Genomic DNA, 7511 nt, shown 5'->3' on the forward strand with positions numbered 1-7511 from the left:
ATATAAGCATTGGCCCTTAAATATGCTAAAACAAGAGCTGGAAAAATAAGGATGCATGTTGCGGAGTGTACGTCGCATGCTATGAAGCACAGAAATGGAGCGTGTGCCGCATGCTACTATAGGTAGACTGGAGCATACGCCGTACGCTAATCGCACGATGTCACTATTCTAAATTCCAAAGATGCCCTAAATAGATTTGTAAAATTTTGAAACTCACCCAAAATATACTATTGACTCCCCCAATCATGAATCAACTTGAAAATCAACTTTTAGAGGTCAGGAAGGTCATGAACAAAATCCTCAAAGTTTGAAGGCTTTGGAAAAGACTAAGTCTTGGCACTTAGCTGAAAATTTCTAAGTTTTGGGAACTATTTTGTCATGCAACAAGGAACTGAAAAGAGCTAGAATATTAAAGGGTCTTATACTATCTCCCCCTTAGATTTAAAGCCATCTTCTAAACTTATGGATCTATCTCACATTCCTAGGAGTGAGTCAAAATATCTTTGTGCTAACGGTCCACACTTAAATGCTACACTCACACGCATAAGCTATATTTCAAACTTACTGACTTCATTCTTGAACAACCCCCTTTCATATATAATCCTTAACTTGGCTATCCAGAGTACCATGTACTAGACACTATGCTTCTTCCACTTAAAACTCAAGGGTACTACTAACCACACACAATACTTAATAAACTTAGAAAATAATGCAACCTCATATCACCTTGGGCACGCCTTTACCTCATACCTACAACATTATACTTAATCTCAAATCAATTAAATTGAATTCTTGCATTCACTATTTCAAGCCTATTGGTTCACCTCCATATAACTAGTATCACTAACCAAGCAATCGTTATCCCCACCTTGCTCATCATCTACTATTCAAACTTAGTATCTCTTTTTAGCTATAATTAACCACAATCTTAGCAACTATCTTACCTACCAAACATTCAAAAATGCTAGTCTAATAAAACCTCATAACAATAATGATCAATCACAATCCTATGGTCTATCTTATTATGATTCGCTAGCATCTCCTTCTTCTACACCTCATTACTATTTACCCTTCTTATATATCTAAACTCCTTCATAGCTTTATAAGTTTCAACTAAACTTTCTCTTGCAATCTCAGGAAAGCCTAAATTAACAACAGTCATCCACCAAGTACTTCCATCAAAACCTATTATTTTCTAGCACATTAACTCTTTTCTTACCTCAAACAAACAACAATCCACCTTAACTAATAATCTCCTTCTCTAACTTTCACTAAACTACAAACAAGGGTATATCACTTCATTACTAATTCAATCATAAGCAAAAATTTAGCTATACATATTCAATAAATCACCCTTACTACCTTTCTTGTCACTACACTTCTAAACCTACACTTTCAACTAACACAAGAACAACAAGTTGCTAGTGAATCAAAATAGGCCTCACATGGCTTTACTAGACTTTGGTTTTGTGTTTTGAATAAGAAAATGAGATAAATAACAAAGCAACTATGCTAGTGAATCGAAAGAGTCCTACACGGTTTCACTAGACTTTGATTTTGTGTTTTGAACATGAAAATTAGATGAATAACAAAGCAACTATGCTAGTGAATCAAAAGAGCCCCACACGGCTTCACTAGACTTTGAGTTTCAAAAATACCATGACGACAAGATTACATATTACAAGGTATAGAAGCTTGACTCACAATACTCAATGATCTAAGAATACACATCTTGCTCTTTCTTAACTAAATGACTCATAAGAATTAGGGTATAGCTTTAAATTTGAGGGACTTATAACACACTAGAAGGCTCCTCTCAAGCCACTTTATGAAACTTTTAAAACTTCTTACTAGCAAGTTTGAGAGCATTATCAGGGGAGGAAATTAGAACTTACCGATCATGTTATCTCAAGAATAATACATGGATAGGGAAGTATAGATTATCATCATAGATTCTCAGGAGGAATCTGAAAACACATCTAACTTGGGCATAGTGCACGACTTTTCATAAGCATGAATAAAGCCCTTTAAACTTTGGAACTTAAAAGCACTAATGGGATACTTTCTAGCCTTCTTATAATCCCATAACTATTTATGGAGACTATTTGAGAAAGCTCTAGCAGTAAGGATTTGAGCTTGACTATTTCTGATAACTTGGGAATAAGACAAAAATGGCTCAAATTGAGCAAGATGAAAATCTGTATGAGTTTCTTAAAGACCCTTTCTATAGCACAATATGAGACTTAAAAGAACAGAAATATTCTTAAATGCCTTATAGCCTCTCAAAGAAAAGTACAGACGTCTCCGTACCATTCCGCAAGACTCTACTAGACATGGCTTCACAGACATCCAAGGACACTTGAACTCTGTGCTCTGATACCAAGTTTGTAATGCCCCAAAATTAGGTCTCGAGACGTCACAAGGTGCTTAGGGTCACAAGTGACCCCAAGCTAACCCTTCTACTGGCATAACTCATAAGCAACAGAATAAGATAGATAAATCTAAACAAAGTAAGCGGAAGATACATCTTTTTTGAATCTGATCAATACAAAAGTGAATTCACATGATTACAACTCTACTTTTACAAAGAAACAGAGATAAATATAATGACTCTACTGACTGTCTATGAAGCATATAATAATACTGACTATAGATAGCTAGGACGCGACTCCAACTATCACTAATCAATATATAAGAATAATAAAGAAAAAAATTATACAATGACATCTAACTTAAATCCCCAAAGTAGGAGGACATCTTATCTGCTGGCTGAAATCTGAAACTGTCTGAGTCTGATGTGCATACTAAAACTTGTACCTACATTATGAGACAATGTAGCACATAGACGTCTATGTGGATCACTACTTTGAGGATGTACTGAGTATATGGGGGTGCAATGCATATATAAAATAATATTTCAATATCATCACAATTTATAAAATTATGGATGCTGACATAAATGACTCACATAGCTTGAATAATACCTGAAATATAAATCTCATAAATCATGACTAATAAAACCTTTAGTATAAATCTCGTGATTCATTTTCTTCATTCTAAATCTGCATTCTTTTTTTGTTCTCAAACTTGTGGTATAGATAATGTCTTAAAATAACATATTTCTGAACATACACTTTAACCTCATGAAAACTAAGAACTTCTTTGAAAACTTAAAGATATTGACACTTGAGAACCTTAGAAATATTGAAATCATAGCTTTCGAAAAACATATACCTTTATCTTAGATAGAGTGGGGGACTACTTTGGCAGTTTCTCTTAATCGACATAAACAATGTGAGCTACATGGAGTCCAACATCTTACCTATGTTGGGGAGAGCTATTTTATCCTTGCCATCGGATAGAACCTTAACTTTTCAGTTCGTCAGTGATCACTATATCAGCCTCAGGCTCATATCCTATAGGGGCACGTAGTTCTAGGGAAGTACCATACTTCTCGATCGGTGCTAAATACTACTCCCGAACATAGCTCAGAACTTTAAAGAAAATCCACAATAAATAATTCAACAATTTGCATCGGGAGCCAATATGCTACCCCTTTATCATAAATCAATCAAAGGTGGATTTTTTTCTTACTTGGGTTCAAAAACCAACTCTTTCCTGAAATCTTGATAGACACATCATCAAAGCTTTAAAGATCTCATAATAATGAAAATAAACCATACTTCTTGCAATTATTTAAAAGTCCTTAATAACTCATTCTCAAAAGAACAATCTTTAAATAGGGGTTAATGACACATATATCATACTCGTATTAAAACACCAAAAGATTCATGCTTGACAATGTAAATATTGTTGAATCAACTCAAAATCTGAAAATTTCAGCAATAAGCATAAAAATATAAACATACTCATGTAATATCATAGCAAAACATCATACTCAATATACTTCTTGAAAATACTTTAACAATGTCAAAAAATAGAAATCAGGAATCACAATATAATGCTTAAATTCACTTGGAAAAATCTGAAAAATCACATTACTTGCATAAATATGTGAAATTAGTCATACAATTACACTTCTAAATCATTAGTTACCTTATAAGCTTGTGATTAACAACCATGGGTATAAACCCCAACTTAAATTTCATGGAAAATAATAAAAAAATCAATAATTTATAATCTAAAATAAGTTTTGGGCACAAGAACGAAAGGGTGTTTTTGTTCAAACCCAACACACCTTAAAAATTAAGCTTTAGATGAACTCTTAACTTCGGATTGCTATTCTTGAGATTAATGGGTGTTTCTCATAGCCCTCGGAATGGGAAATCCGAATCTTGAAAAATTATCGAAAACCTACAGTTGAATCTTGAGATATTTGGATTTTTAGGTTGAAACCCTAATGAACGTTCTTGGTGATTTTGAGAGAAAGTAAACTTATTTTGGTGTTATGGGAGTTTAATCCCGTGTTATAGCTGGATAGGGGTTGGAAAATGCCACTTTTGCCCTTAAAAATGCGGAAAGAGAACCTGAAAATTATTATCGTGCTATAGAGCATACGTCGCACGCTTATCGCATGGTGCTACTGCCTCAGCCACTAAAATGGCCATAACTTTTCACTTGGGTATCGGATTTTTGTGAAATTTGTATCGTTGGAAATCAAATTCAATTATCTAAAATTTTATAGATCTTTGGATGAGAAATTCAATGTATATTAAGCAATATACACGTTCGAAGTATACCCTTGTAGAATTAAATGTCAAACTTTGGACGAATCAATTGATCTTAGCTCAATTTTGTTCTAGGTCATTGCTATGAACATTTTTCACCTCTAAACTACTCCATAGACTAGGATAATGATCATTCAACTTATATTCATATGAGAATCACTTAGATTAGAGCTTAGACACATAGAAACGACGGTTAGAATTTCAGTACAAAAATACAGGGTATTACACATTCTGTGCCTGATTTCCACCCCATGAGAAATTGGAATGGTTCCTCCAGTTGGGATTATACGTGTTACCGAAATTTTGTTGTCCCTAATGATTTACATTCCCACATAGTTGATAGAATCTGGATTAACAGAACATGCATCTGATGTGTGCTCACTACTTTTGCAAACCTCACACTAAGAATTCACCTGTTGGACTACATTCGCTGCGGCTGCTGGTTATGTAACACCCAACTTTATGTTATTGAGTAATCATATGATTTTGCATGGTTGCGATCTATTCCTGTAATGCAGTGAACTGATCTACCTCCAATACCCCTACAACCTTTTTAGGAGTACTCCTTGAGTCTGCATACTAGTCAGGGTTCCCTTGTGAAATCCGATTCAACAGTGTGTACAATTCTTCATATGTATTCTCAAGAGCCTGTCCACCAGCTACTAAATCCAAGAGAATCTTTGTGTTTGGCTCCAATATCTTAATGAAAGTATGCACAAAAACATCGTTGGACAGATAATGGTGAGGGCAATTTCTTAGTATACCCTTAAATCTATCCTAAGCTTGGTAGAGATTCTATCCTTCTTTCTGTCTAAAACTCAAGATCTCATTCCTCAAGCGTGTAGTCTTCCCAGATGGAAAGAATCGAATTAGGAATTTCTGAGCTAGGTCTTCCCATGTAGTAATGAAGAGTAGGGGTTCAGCATGTAACCACCTTTTTTCTTCCTCAATTAAAGAGAAGGGAAAGAATGTTAACCTGACATAATTATGATTCACCCCTTCAGGGATGTATGTATCACTGATTTCCAAGAAGGTCCGTATATGCTGCTACGGACCTTCGTGTGAAAGGCTATGAAATTTCCCCGCTGAATTCAGCAATTGTACCATATTCTGCTTCTATTCAAATCGACCTCTTGGTTCGGCATTTAGAATACTGCTCGTCACATGGTTCATGAGTGGGATTGCCACCTCATGAATAGGTCTAGCAGCGAGTTAAGCAGGAATAACTGGAATAACAAGAGGCGGAATATTTTCGACATTTGGATCATCCAGTTCATTTCTTTGTTCAACCATTCTTTGCCTTTGTTAAAAGATCTGTTCTAGTTTTGCAAAAGCCTCTACTAATTCTTTATCTCTCGCCAGTCCTGGATTCAACTAAACCTGCAAAAATTTACCCGCTAAGATCAAGTCATTAACACTTAAACTTAATATCAAAAACCAAAAATTTAGAAATTTACTAATTATATAGTCCCCGACAAATACGCCAAAAACTTATTGCGACTCAGACGCACATGCAAGTGCACATGATCGTTCAAGTAATATAGTTATTTAAACAATCAGATATCGTTTCCACGAGGACTAAGCAACTAGAAATTTAACAAACTTTTAGTTTTAGACAATGAGTATTAAGTGCTGTAAAGTATCAAGATGATTTGAAACTTGAGAATCAAAATATAAATTAATTAATTAGAAATAAAAGTTTATGACTAAAGCAAGGCAGGCAACAGTTGTAAACAATAATGATAAGAAGTCCAAGGTTGAGGATTTTCAAACAATCATAAAAATCTCCATTCTAATAGTAATTTGTTTGGTTATCGGGTTGTCGATCTTGATCTCTCGACCTAAAATCTTTTATCTATTGAATATTGCAGCTATAACTCCCACAGAGATACAATAATTCTTCTATATTCATTAAGTAATCTTCTTGCAATTGATAATTCTTCTATATTCATTAAGTAATCTTCTTGCAATTGAACCAAACAAGGCTTTTAGCTATATCCCTATCTTAGATGCTAATTCAAACCCCTTATTTTATAAAAGGATAAGAACTTTGCTCCTTAATTTTCTCGTTCTAATCTACGATTCTCTTCTCGGATTCACATAGAAATATAAATTTATTCTAATGGCGTCCAAGCATTAAAATAGTAAGCTCAAAAAATTAAGAACAACCCAGGTGATAATCCAAAAAGAAACTACTATAAAGAATATCAAAGAGTAATCATGTTCTTGACCTCAACCCTAGAACAAGGGCATTTAGCCACTCATGTTAGAATTAAACATAAAAAACAAGTAATTAATCATACCCAAAATTAGTATTGAGGTAAAGAAGTTCAAAATAAATTATAAGAACCCTAAAAGAAAGAATTCTATGCTTTTCTGCCACTACTATGCTTGCCAAAAGTGTTTGGAATTGTGCTCACGTGTTCCTTTTATACTTGAAAAATTTTTACCAGATGTAAATCCTTCACGTGACACATTGATAATCATGTCAACAAAGCCAACGCATCGCGTCAACATCGCATTGATGCACTAGAATTTACCTTTAAAAATCATACTAAGTCAAGTTCTTCAACACACGACATGATGCATTGACATCGCATCATGTCACTGGAATTTTCTCCTCAAAATTTGGCTAAGTGTCAAAACTTTAACATCAACGCGACGCGTTGACATCGCATCGATGCACTGAAAGTTGTAGAAGAAGAATTTTCTAAGGCACAGAACTTATGCATCGACGCGACGCATTGACATCGCATCGATGCACTGGAAATTATTCTTCAAATTTTGGGTAAGTCACACATATTGCCAGTCGACACGACGCAT

General features: G+C 34.5%; 1 non-coding gene across 1 annotated transcript; it reads left to right on the plus strand.

Moving 5' to 3' along the window:
- Nucleotides 1-5421: 5421 nt before the first annotated feature.
- On the plus strand, nt 5422-5528 carry LOC124896376. The gene has a single exon (XR_007052739.1). It is a non-coding gene; the product is annotated as a small nucleolar RNA R71 (small nucleolar RNA).
- The last annotated feature ends 1983 nt before the right edge of the window (nt 5529-7511 follow it).

This window comes from Capsicum annuum, chromosome 2 (genome assembly GCF_002878395.1).
Source record: "Capsicum annuum cultivar UCD-10X-F1 chromosome 2, UCD10Xv1.1, whole genome shotgun sequence".
In the NCBI taxonomy this organism is placed as follows: Eukaryota; Viridiplantae; Streptophyta; class Magnoliopsida; order Solanales; family Solanaceae; genus Capsicum; species Capsicum annuum.